The sequence below is a fragment of the Rhinatrema bivittatum genome, chromosome 5 (genome assembly GCF_901001135.1).
Source record: "Rhinatrema bivittatum chromosome 5, aRhiBiv1.1, whole genome shotgun sequence".
Lineage (NCBI taxonomy): Eukaryota > Metazoa > Chordata > Amphibia > Gymnophiona > Rhinatrematidae > Rhinatrema > Rhinatrema bivittatum.
Genome location: NC_042619.1, coordinates 216089026 through 216103823, shown reverse-complemented (window position 1 = coordinate 216103823; position 14798 = coordinate 216089026).

The window sequence follows — 14798 nt, the reverse complement described above, 5'->3', positions numbered from 1 at the left end:
ATGGTATCTGAGGATTGGAGGGTGGCCAACATAACACCAGGAGTGACCTAGGAAACTATAGACCAGTGAGCTTGAGGTTGATGTCAGGCAAAATGGTAGAAAGTATTTTGAAGAACAAAATTACTGGCCACCTGGATAGTCATAGATTAATGGGGCAGAGCCAACATTGACTTAGCAAAGTCTTGCTTTACAAATCTGTTGAAGGGTTAATAAACATGTGGAAAAGGGTGGGGGGGGTCAGCTGATATGGTGTATCTCGATTTTCAAAAGGCTTTTGACAAAGTCCGTCATGAGAGACTCATCAGTAAATGAAAGAGTCATGGGATAGGCGGCGATGTCCTGTTGTGGATTGGTAACTGGCTAAGGGATAGGAAACAGGGAGGACTGAATGGTAATTTCTTCAGTGGAGAAAGGTAAACAATGGAGTGCCCCAGGGATCTGTACTGGTACCAATGCTTTTTAATATATTTATAAATGATCTGGAAAGGGGAGTGATGAATGAGGTTATCAAATCTGCAGATGATACTAAATTATTCAAAGTAGTTAAATCATGACCCAATTGTGGAATTGCAAGAGGATTGGGCATCTAAATGGCAGATGAAATTTAATGGGATACCTCTAGGGAAGAATGATCCGAACTATAGGTACACCCAGGAAAAGGACATTGGAGGCCTTGTGGCCAATACTTTGAAATCTGCAACTCAGTGAGCAACGGTGGTGAAGAAAGCAAGTAGAATGTTAGGAATGGAAAAGAAAACGGAAGATATCCCAACGCCTCTGTATCGATCCATGGTGCGGCTACATCTTGAGTACTGTGTGCAATTCTGGTTGCCCCATCTCAAAAAAAGATATAGCGGACATAGAAAAGGTGCAGAAGAGGGTGACAAAAAAAATGATAAAGGGGATGAAACTGCTCCTTTATGAAGAAAGGCTAAAGAGGTTAGGAGTCTTCAGCTGACAGCAGAAATAATAGAGATCTATAAAATCTTAAATGGGGTGGCACAGGTAAATAGGGAACAGTTATTTTCCCCTTTCACTTAGTACTGGGACCAGGGAACGCTCCATGAAGCTATAAGGTAGCACATTTACAACAAATCCGATAAAGTATTTTTTCACTCAGCACACAATTAAACTGTGGGATTTATTGCCAGAAAAAGTGAACAAGGTGTCTAGCATAGCTGGGTTTAAAATGGTTTTAGAGTGGCTCCTGGGGGAAAAGTCCACAAGGCACTATCCATGTACACTTGGGAAAGCCACTGCTTATCCCTCGTTATAAGCAAGAAGGACTGGACCAATTCTTAGGACTCCTGCCAGGTATTTGTGGCTTGGATTGGCTACTGTTAAAGACAGGATGCCGGGCTTAATGGACCCTTGGTCTGAGTCTGCAAATAACGTGGTACGTGCCATTCTACACATGGAGCATACTAACACCTCTGGGCATACTAACACTTCTGAACAGGAAATTCAGGTTCTGAAATCAAAAGTGGCGATGCAGGAAACTATTGCTGAAGAAGCTGTTACAAGGGTTGACGAGACTGAGAATAAACTTTCAGAGTTACAAAATTTACAGGACAGGGGCCAGTCCGGTGACTCAGGGGCCCAGCACTGCCAATGGGGAGGGCCTGGATTGGGCCTTCCGCAGCCTGGGTTGGCCCGACCTATGGTTGCTGCGGAGGCAGCGTTCAGAGCCCCTGGAGGGCAGGGAGCCAAGGGAAGAATCTTGTTTGCGTGTGAGATGGTAAGGGGAGGGAGGGCTGTGAGTGACGTTAGGAGGAGGGGGGTCTTTTGTGTGTGTATGCAAGGTCCTGGGGCTGGATTTAGAGTGCATGATGTAGGTGCATGGCTCCCGACCTCAGGAACCCTTGCTGTAATGTGAGGGAAGTTGTGAACGAAGGACTTGGTGGTGTCAGATCCCAGCCCTGGTTCTGACAAAACAGGTGGAAAAGGAGGAATGACCAGGGTCACAAAATATTCCTTGGATTTCTATCGCTCCCTGGGAACATTTGGAAAAAGCAGATCAGGAGCAGAAACCTGAGAAAGTCATTTTCTGAAATTGGATTCTAGGAATCTTTGGGATTTATTCGGACAACGCTGAGGCCTTAAATTTGCCTGCAACCGCAATAAAAGCCGTTCCTGTTTCTGTAGTCCAGGTTACACACGCTATGGAGGAAGAGGGGACGTTTTGTCAGGCCTAGACCTGAATCTCCTCCAGAAAGAGCAGCTTTGAATGTTTCTGCTCTCTCTCTCTCTCTCCTCTTAAAGCCGTGTTAGTGGTTGAAATGGCATCGCAGGTCGATAAAGATCTAATTCTGAAATTAGATTTCCAACAGAAAGAGAAATGGTTCCTTTCTTGAACTGTGGGCCTGGTTCCCGATGCTTCGTAGGGAAATTTCTCGGCATGTGAAACGCAGTATTTCCCTCTGGGGGCTCTGCTCTCACCGCGTGGTCCCCAGGAAGATGCTGGACTGGTTGGAATGGTTCTCGTGTCTCCTCTGTACTGTTGCCTTGTCACAGATTCTTGGTGCTTTGGGCCTTTGTGCTGTTTTTTTTTTTTTCCCCTGTGGATTTCTGTTTCTTGGATTCCTGATTGAATCCCGAGGACCTCACATAGGCGGGGGGTTGGGGGGGGGGTATCATGGGGACCTCCAGTTTCTACACCTTCATCCTTTTGTTGTTAAGATCTTTGCCTCTGTTCCTGCAGACGATGTTCATTAGCTACATACAGTTTGCAAAATGTAAGAAACAGAAAATAAAAATAAAGAGACGAATGTTCTTCTACACAGGAGGCAAGCTTTCAGTTTGAAACGAGTTGCTGGTGCAGGGCACCCACGGACATTTCCGCTTGATTTTTCTGCTGGGGGAAAAAAAAAAAAAAGCATCTGCATGCTCGCTGCCCCCGTCCCCGGTAGGGAGGACATTGAGGGAGGGCGATCTGCGTGGGTAAAAAAAAACGTTTTGTACCCAGAATTATTCTCTGTATGTACAGGGCACCCCCAGAATCCTGGAATTGTCTCTGTTTCTCTTCATGCTTTCTAATTTTTTTTTGCCTCTGCCACATAACGTATTATTAGTTTGGTAATGCGTGCAAATTGAAGTTTTCTTGAATTGCAAAAGGGTTGCGCGTGAGAGGGCAGGTGGAGGCCGGGGCTGTGTGTAACTCTCAGGGGGGAGAGGGGATCTGGTTTGTCTGTGAGACTGTAAGGGGAAGGGTGGGGGCTGTGAATGACTGCAGGAGGAGGAGGATTTTGATTATGTTTTCGATTGTATGGAAAAAGGTGGAACGGAGAAGACAGGACAAGTGACATTGGGTCCCAGACGAGTGACTGTCATTGTGTGTGTGTGTGGGGGGGGAGGGCTTCCTGAATCTCCTAGGAATAATTTATTTTGGACTGCGAGGATCTACCAGAGAATGTGTCCTGCACTTGCTCCCCCTTCCTCACAATGGACAGGGTCTGGGATCATTTTCACTCCAGGACTATATCGCCTGGTAATGTTGCATCCTGGACTTCCCAGGAACCCTGTTCTCCATCTCACGATCGCTGGACAGCAGGAGGGCAGGGGCGCTGGGAATGGTTCAGCGTTAGAGCTTTCTCTTCCCCGGACGGACGGGCGACGTGGCTGGCACTTCCAGATGCAGGCTGCGGGCTGTCACTCAGCACTGGCGCACAGCAGGCAGCTCTGCGACTTCTCCTGGCACGTGTGCAGGAAAGAGAGCGGAATGAAATCTCCACCACGCAAGGCTAATGTCCCATGGAAAGAGAAAGAAACTCCAGTGTGGCCTCATTAGCTGAAACACTGAGATCCTGCCCTGCCACAGACGGGATTGTCAGTCACGCTGATGTGGGAATGGGAGTAAAACCCAAACCGTGGTGCAGCTCCACATCCCCCCACACACACACACATCACAAGATATCAGTGCCTGGCATTGGACGCGGGCCACAGTGACTCAGTAAATGATGGCAGAAAAAGACTACAGTGGCCCATGCACCAATCTGCCCAGTTGCGATTCTCCCACTTTGAGCAGTTGAGCACGCAAATTCCCATGCTCAACCCAACGCTGGGATCCCCCATTCCAGCCCCCAACCCTTTTGCCTGATCTGTCACTCCCCTTTCCTATCACTGCCCTCCATATCAGTCCCAAGCATGCCCAGGATGTGCTTAAGTACCGGCCTCCGCTACCTGCACTGGGAGGCCACTTCAGGCCTTGTCATCGTCTGCTATGATTCTTACCAGACCAGCACCCAGCTCCCTTTCCAGGTCTTATTATGCAAGCCAGGTCACATTATCCCAAGCTGTCACTTTTCTGCACCTCACACCATGTTCTGGGTTTCAGAGACTGCACTGCGCACAGGGGTGAACTGAGAAACTATAAACCAGAGACCATGACATCAGTGCCAGAGAAAATGGCAGAAGCTATTCTTAAAAACAAAATTACTGACCACTTCGATAGCCATGGTTTTTACAGAGGGAAGTCTTGCCTACCAATTTACTAGATTCTTTTGAATGTGTAATTAAACATGCGGATAAAGATGACCTGCGTGATTTTTCAGAAGGCAATTTAACCAAGTCCCTCGTGAGAGACTCCTCAGGAAACTGGGAAGTCATGGGATTGGAGGCAGTGCCCTATTGTGGAATAGTAACTGGATAAAGGACAGGAAAGAGGACAGGACTAAATGGTCAGTTTCCTGAATGATCTAAGGAAAGGAACGATAAGTGAGGCGAGCAGATTTGCAGATGACAAAACATTGTTTTGTCATTAAAACAAGCAGCAGATTATGAAGAACCTTTTGAGACTGGGAATCTGAGCTTCTAAATGGCAGATGCAATTTAATGTGGACAAGTGCAAAGTAATGCATGTAGGGAAAAATAATCCCAGCTACAGGTTCGCAATGCTGGGTTCCAGGTTAGGAGTCACCACCCAGGAAAAGGACCTCGGAGTCCTTGTGGTCAATACCTTGAAATCTTCAGCTCAGTGAGCAGTGGCAGTCAAAAAGGCAAATAGAAATTATTTGGAAAGAAATAGAGAACAAGACTGAGAATATTGCTAATGCCTTTGCACAGATCCATGGTGCGACCGCACGTTGAGTATTGTGTGCAGTTCTGGTCGCCCCATCTCAAAAAATCCATAGCGGACATGGAAAAGGTAAAGAGAAGGTAACAAAATTGATAAAGGGGATGAAAAAGCTCCCATATGGAGAAAGGCTAAACAGATTAGGACTTTTCAGCTTGGAAAACAAACAACTGAGAGGAGACATGATTGAAATTTATAAAATCATGAGAGGGAAAGAACAAGTAAATAGGGAATGGTTATTACCCCTTTGAAACAACACTAGGACAGGGGATTCTCCATGAAAGTAGCAACCAGCAAATAATCATAGGAAGTTTTTTTTTTTCACTCCGTGCATAATCAAGCCATGGAATTTGTTGTCAGAGGACATGATCAAGGATTAAGGAAAAGTCCATAAACAGTTATTAGCCAAGGAGACTTGGGAAAGCCAGCGCTTATCCCTGGGAGTGAGATATAAGAAATAAATCAATTATTGGGGATCTGTCACAATATGAAACTCCAAATGGGAAGACTCAGAACCAACGTCAGGAAATATTTCTTCACAGAGAGGGTGGTGGATGCATTGAATGCTCTCCCAGAAGAGGTGGTGAAGACAAGAACGTTAATGGAATTCAAAAAGGCGTGAGACAGGCATAAAAAATTCCTGCTGGCTAGAGAATAGAAATGAAGAAATGGAGTAACTTTTCTATTACACCTCAAGTATACATATCTGCTTCAGGGTTATGTGTATGGAGTGGCAGTTACTACTCTTAACAGAAGGCTTGGGGGTAACCTGCATGGAGCGGCAGTTACTACCCTTACCATAAGGCATGTGGGGTAGCCTGCATGAAGTGGCAGTTACTATCCTTAACAGAAGGCTTGGGGGTAACCTGCATGGAGCAGCAGTTAGTACCCTTAACATAAGGCATGTGGGGTAGCCTGCATGAAGTGGCAGTTACTATCCTTAACTGAAGGCTTGGGGGTAACCTGCATGGAGCGGCAGTTACTATCCTTAACATAAAGCATGTGGGGTAGCCTGCATGGAGTGGCAGTTAGTAGGCTTAACATACAGCATGTGGGGTAGCCTGCATGGAGCGGCAGTTAGTAGGCTTAACATAAGGCATGTGGGGTAGCCTGCATGGAGTGGCAGTTAGTACCCTTAACAGAAGGCTTCGGGGTAACCTGCATGGAGCGGCAGTTACTATCCTTAACATAAGGCATGTGGGGTAGCCTGCATGAAGTGGCAGTTAGTACCCTTAACAGAAGGCTTGGGGGTAACCTGCATGGAGCGGCAGTTACTATCCTTAACATAAGGCATGTGGGGTAGCCTGCATGAAGTGGCAGTTAGTACCCTTAACAGAAGGCTTGGGGTAACCTGCATGGAGCGGCAGTTGCTACCCTTAACAGAAGGCTTGGGGATAACCTGCATGGAGCAGCAATGGAGAAATTACTTACCTGATAATTTCATTTTCCTTAGTGTAGACAGATGGACCCAGGACCAATGGGTTATGCTCCCCTGCCAGCAGATGGAAACGGAGTCAGATTTCAAAGCTGATGTCACCCTAGATACACCCCTGCAGTGACCTCAGCCCTACCGTATTCTCTTTAAAAGCCACTGGGGACATACTATTGAAAAAACTTTATTTAAAATATGATTAAAAACGGATAACCATAACTGTACTCAACCAATCATAAACACTGAACCCCAGTAAGATTATAGATGCCCTGATCTATGACTGGATGACGGCTTACCCGTAATCTCTTAGAATCGATATTCACTCCACGGGGGAATCCTTGGCACCGTTTTTGGGCAGCTGTGGTCAGGATGCTGAGTCCACCTGTCTACACTAAGGAAAACAAAATTATCAGGTAAGTAATTTCTCCATTTCCTAGCGTGTAGCCAGGTGGACTCATGACCAATGATAAGTACAAAAGCTACTCCTGATCAGGGCGGGAGGCTGCCTGCGGTCTGGTTAACACCACCTTTGCAAAGGCCGAATCCACTCAGGCCTGTATGTCCAGGCGATAGAGCCTGGAGAAGGTGTGCAAGGGAGACCACGTCACCACTCGGCAGATATTGACGGGAGACAGCAGTCTAGCCTACACCCATGAGATCACCTGAGCTCTAGTGGAATGAGCTTTAACCTGAAGGGATAATGGCTTTCCTGCCTCCACATAGGCTCCCGTGACCATCACCTTAATCCAGCGAGCTATGGTAGCCTGCGAAGCTGGTTCATCCTGCTTCCTTCCACCGTGAACGACAAACAGACGGTCCGTCTTTTGGACCAGTTCTGAAACTTCCAGATACCGCACCAAAAGTCTACTGACATCCAAATGACAGAGGAGGCGGTATTCTTCAACATCCTTGTGCTTATCTAGGGATGGCAACAGAAAGGACTGATTCAAATGAAACTCCGAGACTATCTTGGGCAAGCAGGATGGAACGATACAAAGCTGTAACGCTCCTGGAGTCATCCGGAAGAATGGTTCCTGACACAACAATGCCTGTAGTTCAGAGATGCAACGTGCCAAGCATATGGCCACCAGGAATATTGTTTTCAAGGCTAATAAATGTAAGGAAAGACTGCGCAGCAGCCGAAAGGTGGGCCCTGCCAAAACTTCTAATACTAGATTAAGATTCCACAAGGGAACCGGCCACCGTAGGAGTGGCAGGAGATGCTTCACCCCTTTCAGAAAATGGGCCACGTCCAGATAAGCCAACAGGCAGATTCCATTCACTTCGCCCCTGAAACAGGAGAGAGCTGCTACCTGGTCCTTCAAGGAGTTAAGGGTTAAACCTTTATTTAAGCCGTCCTGCAAAAATTCCAGAATTAGTGGGATTTTGACCACCCAAGGGGGGACACCACGTTCTTCGCACCAGGCCTCAAATAATCTCCAGACTCGCACATACGCTAGGGATGCAGAGAACTTCCACGCGTGGAGTAAGGTGGCAACTACTGCCACAGAATATCCTTGCTTCATCAGGCGAGCCCTCTCAAGGCCTAGACCGTAAGACAGAATCAAGTCGGATCCTTGTGAAGGACCAGTCCCTGCTGTAGCAGGTCCCTGTGCGGTGGGAGGCACAGGGAGGCCTCCACCAGCAGTCTCTGCATGTCTGCATACCATGGAAACCTGGGCCAATCTGGAGCTACTAGTAGGACTAATCTCCTGAGGTGCTTGATTCTGCGAATAACCCTACCCAGCAGGGGCTTCTGAGGGAAGGCTTATAGCAACTCTTCTTCCGGCCAGATCTGAACAAGAGCATCGATCCCCAGGGACCACTGATCTCTTCTGTGTCTGAAGAGTCAGGTAACCTTCGCTTTGTGAGATGCGACCAGCAGGTCAATGGATGGGAGACCCCAGTGATCTACTACCAGCTGAAAGGCTTTGGCTGACAACACCCACTCTCCTGGATCCAGACTCTCCCTCTGCTCGACTACAAAAGAACTGAGATCTCCCAAAGGGCCAAGACCTCTGAAATGTTGAGTTTCTGTAGGGGCAAAAGCGTTGGGAGCCCCTGGATTGACCCCACATAGGCAAGGGGTGCTGTAGCTGCTTTCTCTTTTCTTCTGGTAGCCAGGGAACATAAGAACATAAGAAATTGCCATGCTGGGTCAGACCAAGGGTCCATCAAGCCCAGCATCCTGCTTCCAACAGAGGCCAAACCAGGCCATAAGAACCTGGCAAGTACCCAAACACCAAGAAGATCCCATGCTATTGATGCAACTAATAGCAGTGGCTATTCCCTAAGTAAACTTGATTAATAGCAAATGGACGTCTCCTCCAAGAACTTATCCAAACCTTTTTTGAACCCAGCTACACTAACTGAACTAACCACATCCTCTGGCTACAAATTCCAGAGCTTTATTGTGCATTGAGTAAAAAAGAATGTTCTCTGATTATTCTTAAATGTGCTATTTGCTAACTTCATGGAATGCCCCCTAGTCCATCTATTATCCGAAAGTGTAAATAACCGATTCACATCTACTCGTTCAAGACCTCTCATGATTTTAAAGACCTCTATCATATCCCCCCTCAGCCGCCTCTTCTCCAAGCTGAACAGCCCTAACCTCTTCAGCCTTTCCTTATAGAGGAGCTGTTCCATCCCCTTTATCATTTTGGTCACCCCATGTACTGACCAGCTTTTCCAATTCACCTCTGAAAAGGAGTGATCCTTTAAAGGGCATCTTTGTAACATTTGCCTTGGAGGTTGCGTCTGTTGACCAATTCCGCAGCCATACCTGTCTTCTGGCCGCCACCACTGAGGCCACTCCTCTGGCCGAAGTAAGGACTAGATCCAAACCAGTGTCAGCTAAAAAGGCAGCAGTGGATTCCATAACCGCTCTGGAATTCACCCCCGAGTCATCCATCTTCTGAGAGAGGAGTAGGCATGAATGAGCTACCAGGGCACAACAAGAAGCAGTCTGTAAGGTCATTGCTGCTGCGTCAAAGGCCTGTTTAAGGATGGACTCCATCCATCTATCGTGCGCATCCTTTAAGGCCGCTCCTCCCTCCACTGGGATAGTTGTTCGCTTAAGAGATGGCACAGACCAGCGCATCCACTTAAGAAAAATACAAATGTTCTCTCACTGCTGGATCCAGTGGGTATAAAGCTTCCACCGCTCGTCCCCCTTTAAAACTTGCTTCTGGGGCAACCCCATTCCAGGTCAATCAATTCCAGGATGGCTTCCAGTACTGGAAAGTAGCGAGAGGCTTTTCGTATGAAAATCAGAATGGGGTTCTTCTTTAGTTCCGTCAGAGTCCGCCCCAGGAACTCCCAGCATCTTGAGGGTCTGGGAAACCAGGGCCGGCAATTCGTCTGTATGGAAAAACCGTAACATGGTCTGATACGGTTCTACACCAGGGGGGATTTCCCCATCTTCCAAGGAATCTGTATCCTCATCATCATCCGTGCCGCCCGGGTCCCTGCCAGGGACACCCTTTGTGAGGTGAGGCATGCCTTGAGGTCTGCCGGTAGGACTGGGAGAGGGACTGTGCCTGTACGAAGGCTTAAAGGCCCTGGAAAAATTCCACCCAAGAGAAGGCAGCCGGGTCCAGGCCTAGCCCAGGAGGTACTGGGGTAGGTGCCACTGAATTTCCCTCTCCCATGGATGACCAAGTCCCCAGGGTACTCAGATCTGGGGTACTTCCAGTTAAGGCTGTGGCTGACCCACCCGCTGAATGGGAGGAGCCGGGCTTAGCAAAGTCCAGGGAGGCCAGCTCTCCCTGGGCTTCCTCTCAGTGCTGACATAAGTTGGAATCCAGGTCAGACGGTGATGAAGTCCTTAATATGAAAGCAGCACAGAGAGAAAGGCGCTTATGTTTCTTGGCTGCCGGAGCCACTGGCGGCGGTAATTGTGTGTTCTGTCGGCTCACACTTAAAATTTTATGCGCACACATTTCAGGCGCCTAGGCGGGACACTGTGAGGCGCGCACACAGCCCATTTTCCCAGCTCTACCTGTTTTCAGTGCTTAGTAGGTTGTGCGCGTCTGTACGCCCGCAACGTTATGCGCACAGCGTGTGCAAGGAGCCGATGCACTGCGTGCACAGACGTTCTATGGAGGGCAACATGGCATGCACAAAGACACTGCGGCCTACCATACAGTGTGCGAGCAAGCCTAAAGCGGAGCCTAGCCCCCTGGGGGGCTGCTCAGCCTGCTCGGAAGCCTACTTCCCTTTACCCCAACAGGATAGGGAATGACATCGGTATGGCGCGCCGAGCAAGGAGAATGAAGGAAGTCTTACCAAAATCCCTCCAATGTCTCTGAATCGGGAAGTAAAGCTGTTTGTTTTTTTTTAATTTATCTGGGTTCAGTGCTTACCAGCTGAGTACAAAAACAGTCTCCGGCTGCAGGGGGAGAGGCCTTTGGCCGTCACCGCCGCGCTTGGCTTCCTGCACCCGCTGCCTTTCAGCTGCTTAAGCAGCAAAGTCCATGCTGGGATCCGGCACAACACTGAGGGATCTCGGAGATCGCCTCAGGAATTCTCAACTGGAGGAGGGACCTTTAGGTTTCACCACAGGAGAGCGGGGCTCAATTTTTCTTTCTCCAATTTAAATGTAGAATTTCTCCTTCCAAAACGTACAGCAATTCCCATAGGGAGAGGTAATCCACCATCTGCTGGAGACGGAGAAATACTGAAGAGCTGAGGTCACTGCAGGGGTGTATCTAGGGTGAAGTCAGCTTTGAAATCTGACTCAGTCTTCATCTGCTGGCAGGGGAGCATAACCCCGAGTCCATCTGGCTACACGCTAGGAAATTACTACTCTTAACAAAAGGCTGGGGATTGCCTGCAGGAAGTGGCAGTTACTACCGTTAACACCATCAAGAAATATTTCCTGATGTTGTTTCTGATTCTACCACATCCCCATCCCTTTCAGTCTCAAACAGAGCAGGGGGCTGGGCAACTCCGGGGTTTTCAGGATATCCCAAATGAATATGCATGAGATAGATTTACATACAAATGAGGCAGAGTGCTTGCATATTCTTTAGGGATATCCTGAAAACCCCTCCCTGTTGTAGAGCATTCTTTGATCTGAAAAAGTCTGGCTTCTGGTGCCTGATTTATACCTGTGAGGCATTTATCGGGTTTTCAGACTATCCGCAATGAATATGCATGAGGCTGATTTGCATTCACTGCTTCCACTGCATGCAGATTTATCTCATGCATATTTACTGCAGATAGCCTGAAAACCTGACTGGTTGGGGGGGTCCTCCAGGACAGGTTTGGGAAGCCCTGGAACCCTGCCAACGTATACACATCTCTCCTCTAGGATATGCATGCTGACTTACACAATTCCTGTTACAGGTTTCAGAAGCATTACTTGAATTTTTTTTAAATTTGCTGTGTAAACAAAGTTCTTATCCCTGCTGGTGCGGAAGTGCACGTGGGAGTCAGGAATGCCTCCCTCCATCCTGTGAAGTGTGAGGCAGCCTCTGAGACCATGCAGTGACATCAGGAGGGTACAAACCACTGGCGTGGTACTTCTGCTCAGTGACTTCATAATATGCTTTCGCTGCCCTAAAATTGCAGCAGATTTCAAGGAGCTGGGGCCTTGCTAAAACGGCTCCAGATTTCCAGGTCAGGTTGATGCAGGCCCTGTTTAACGCCACTGCATACAAAGCAAAACCAGGGCTGAATCAGCCTGGAGCCAGTTGGCAATCCTAAGTGGACCCCTCCAGAGTGAGTAAGGATTTAGGTCATGCGCTGCCAAAGGGAGTAAGACTGGGCTGGGGCACTGATCCCATTCCCAGCACAGTTCCTGAAAGCGGGGAGACACTGCAGGCTGTGCATTAGGGCTCTGGCATGCTTCCTGGATGCTGAAGCCCCTGGGGCCTTGAATGCAACCCCTGCTGAATCCCTCTCCAGCAACAAATTTGCTGCTGACGGCGTTGGCCACTTCTGCTGAAGCTGCGCCTAAGGCCTTCACTGCTTCTGGGCTGGGATTCTAGCTGTAAGTAATTTGCTGTAAATCACTCTTGTTTAGGGAGCTCTGTAAATGCTACAATAATAATTGTATTTGTCCAGAGATGGGAACTGGCCAGTCCTGTGAGTCCAAACCCTAAACAAAAGGAGAGATTTTCTCGGTGCCCGTCTGCGGTCTGGACCCGTGGCTCCAGTCCTTTCCCTCCTTCCTGGTCCCACTGCAGGCGCAAATTCTGCCTAGAACCGGGCCAGAGTCCCCTGAGGTTGTTCCAAATTAGACGGCAGCGCTTGAATTCCTGGGCAACGGAGATAGAAAAGAAAACCAAAACATATCTCAGAGCCGAGGACTACTCGCTGGCGAATGATTAATTCTAATCCCGGAATACACATGAGCCTGGACTGCAAACGGCGCAGATGCAGGCGCTCTTTTCGGCAATCGCAGCACCTCCCGGAGGTCGGGGGCCAGCGAGCGGCTCATCCCAGATCACCGGGACACTTTGTATCAGCTAACGAGGAAGATTGATGAGCGCTTTCCAAGCCCATCTTCCGCAGCTAAGTGCCTCCTGTCACACGTGGCCCGGCCTGGACCGCTGGCGCCATCTGCTGGAGGCCTGGAGGATGGCAGGAGGGGAGACCGGCTTCTGTGTTTAACCCCTTCAGCAGTCACCGTGCCAGCGCTGAGAGAGCCTGGCTTCGGGAGTTGTTTTGCCTACACTGAGTCTCCATGCTATGCAAATTTATTTCATGGCATAGTCATGGTGGAGATCCTGAAAACCTGACTGACTGTGGGGTCCCCAAGACAGGTTTGGCTGCAAAGGAGAATAAGTCTGCACCACAGAGCTGGAAATAAAGCAGGCTCGTTGTACCTTTCCACCTCTGCCAGGGAAGGAAAGGAAACCAAAAGTCCTACCTGGGGGATTCCATGGTGCTTAGCCCTTAGTTTCTTGACTAGCCACATTCCCTCTGCTTCCAAGGTCATGTAGCTACAAACTGATAAAAACTGCTGACCAAATAATTTTTAGTCACCTTTGGCCACTGTATCTTTTACACATATGACAACAAATCTGACGTGCACAGTGACAAACATCTTTCATTTGCATCATGTAGATTAAAAATATATATAAGGGCACGGGAACAAAGAAACATTACAAAGTAAAGAGTATCATGCAAAGGATTTTTTGGGGGGTGGATTTAGCCTTAACAAAGGAATGATCTTTGGGGTGAATGGACTGCCAAGAGCCCTTTGCAGAAAAATGTCACAGAATGACAGAAAAAAAGAAGCAGTCAGAGAGAAACTATAGAAAACTGTAAAATGTTAGCACAGATTTGGAAATGTACATAAGGTATTACCTTAATGGTCTACAAAATCATGAAAGGACTTGAACAGGTTAATGTAAATCGGTTATTCACTCTCTCAGATAATAGAAGGACCAGGGGGCACTCCATGAAGTTAGCAAGTAGCTCATTTAAAACAAATTGAAGAAAATTCTTTTTCACTCAGCACATAGTTAAGCTCTGGAATTCATTGCCAGCGGATGTGGTTATGGCAGTTAGTGTAGCTGGGTTTAAAAAAGGTTTGGATAAGTTCCTAGAGGAAAAATCCATAAAATGCTATTAATCACTTACGGGCCGATACAGTAAAAGTCACGGGAGAGTGGGCAAACGCCCGCTCTCCCGGCGCGCGCACAGGCCACTCTCCTGTGCACGTGATTCTGTTTTTAAATGAGGGCCCGTGGCAAAAAGAGGCGCTAGGGACACTAGTGCGTCCCTAGCGCCTCTTTTTGGGCAGGAGCAGCAGCTGTCAGCGGGTTTGACAGTTGACACTCAATTTTGCTGGCATCGGTTCTCAAACCCGCTGAGAGCCATGGGTTCGGAAACCGGACGCCAGTAAAATTGAGCATCCAGTATTCAACCCGCGAGCCACGGGCCGATTTCAATTTTATTTTTTTTTATAAACTTTTTTTTAACTTTTGGGATCTCCAACTTAATATCGCCATGATATTAAGTTGGAGGGTGCACAGAAAAGCAGTTTTTACTGCTTTTCTGTGCACTTTCCCGGTACCTGGAGAAATTAACGCCTACCTTTGGGTAGGCGCTAATTTCTGAAAGTAAAATGTGCGGCTTGGCTGCACATTTTGCTTTCTGAATCGCGAGGGAATACCTAATAGGGCCATCAACATGCATTTGCATGTTGCGGGCGCTATTAGGTTCGGGGGATTGGATGCGCATTTTCGACGCGCTATTACCCCTTTCTGAATAAGGGGTAAAGCTAGCATGTTGAAAACGCGCGTCCAATCGCGGGTTAACAGTGCGCGTATCGGCCTG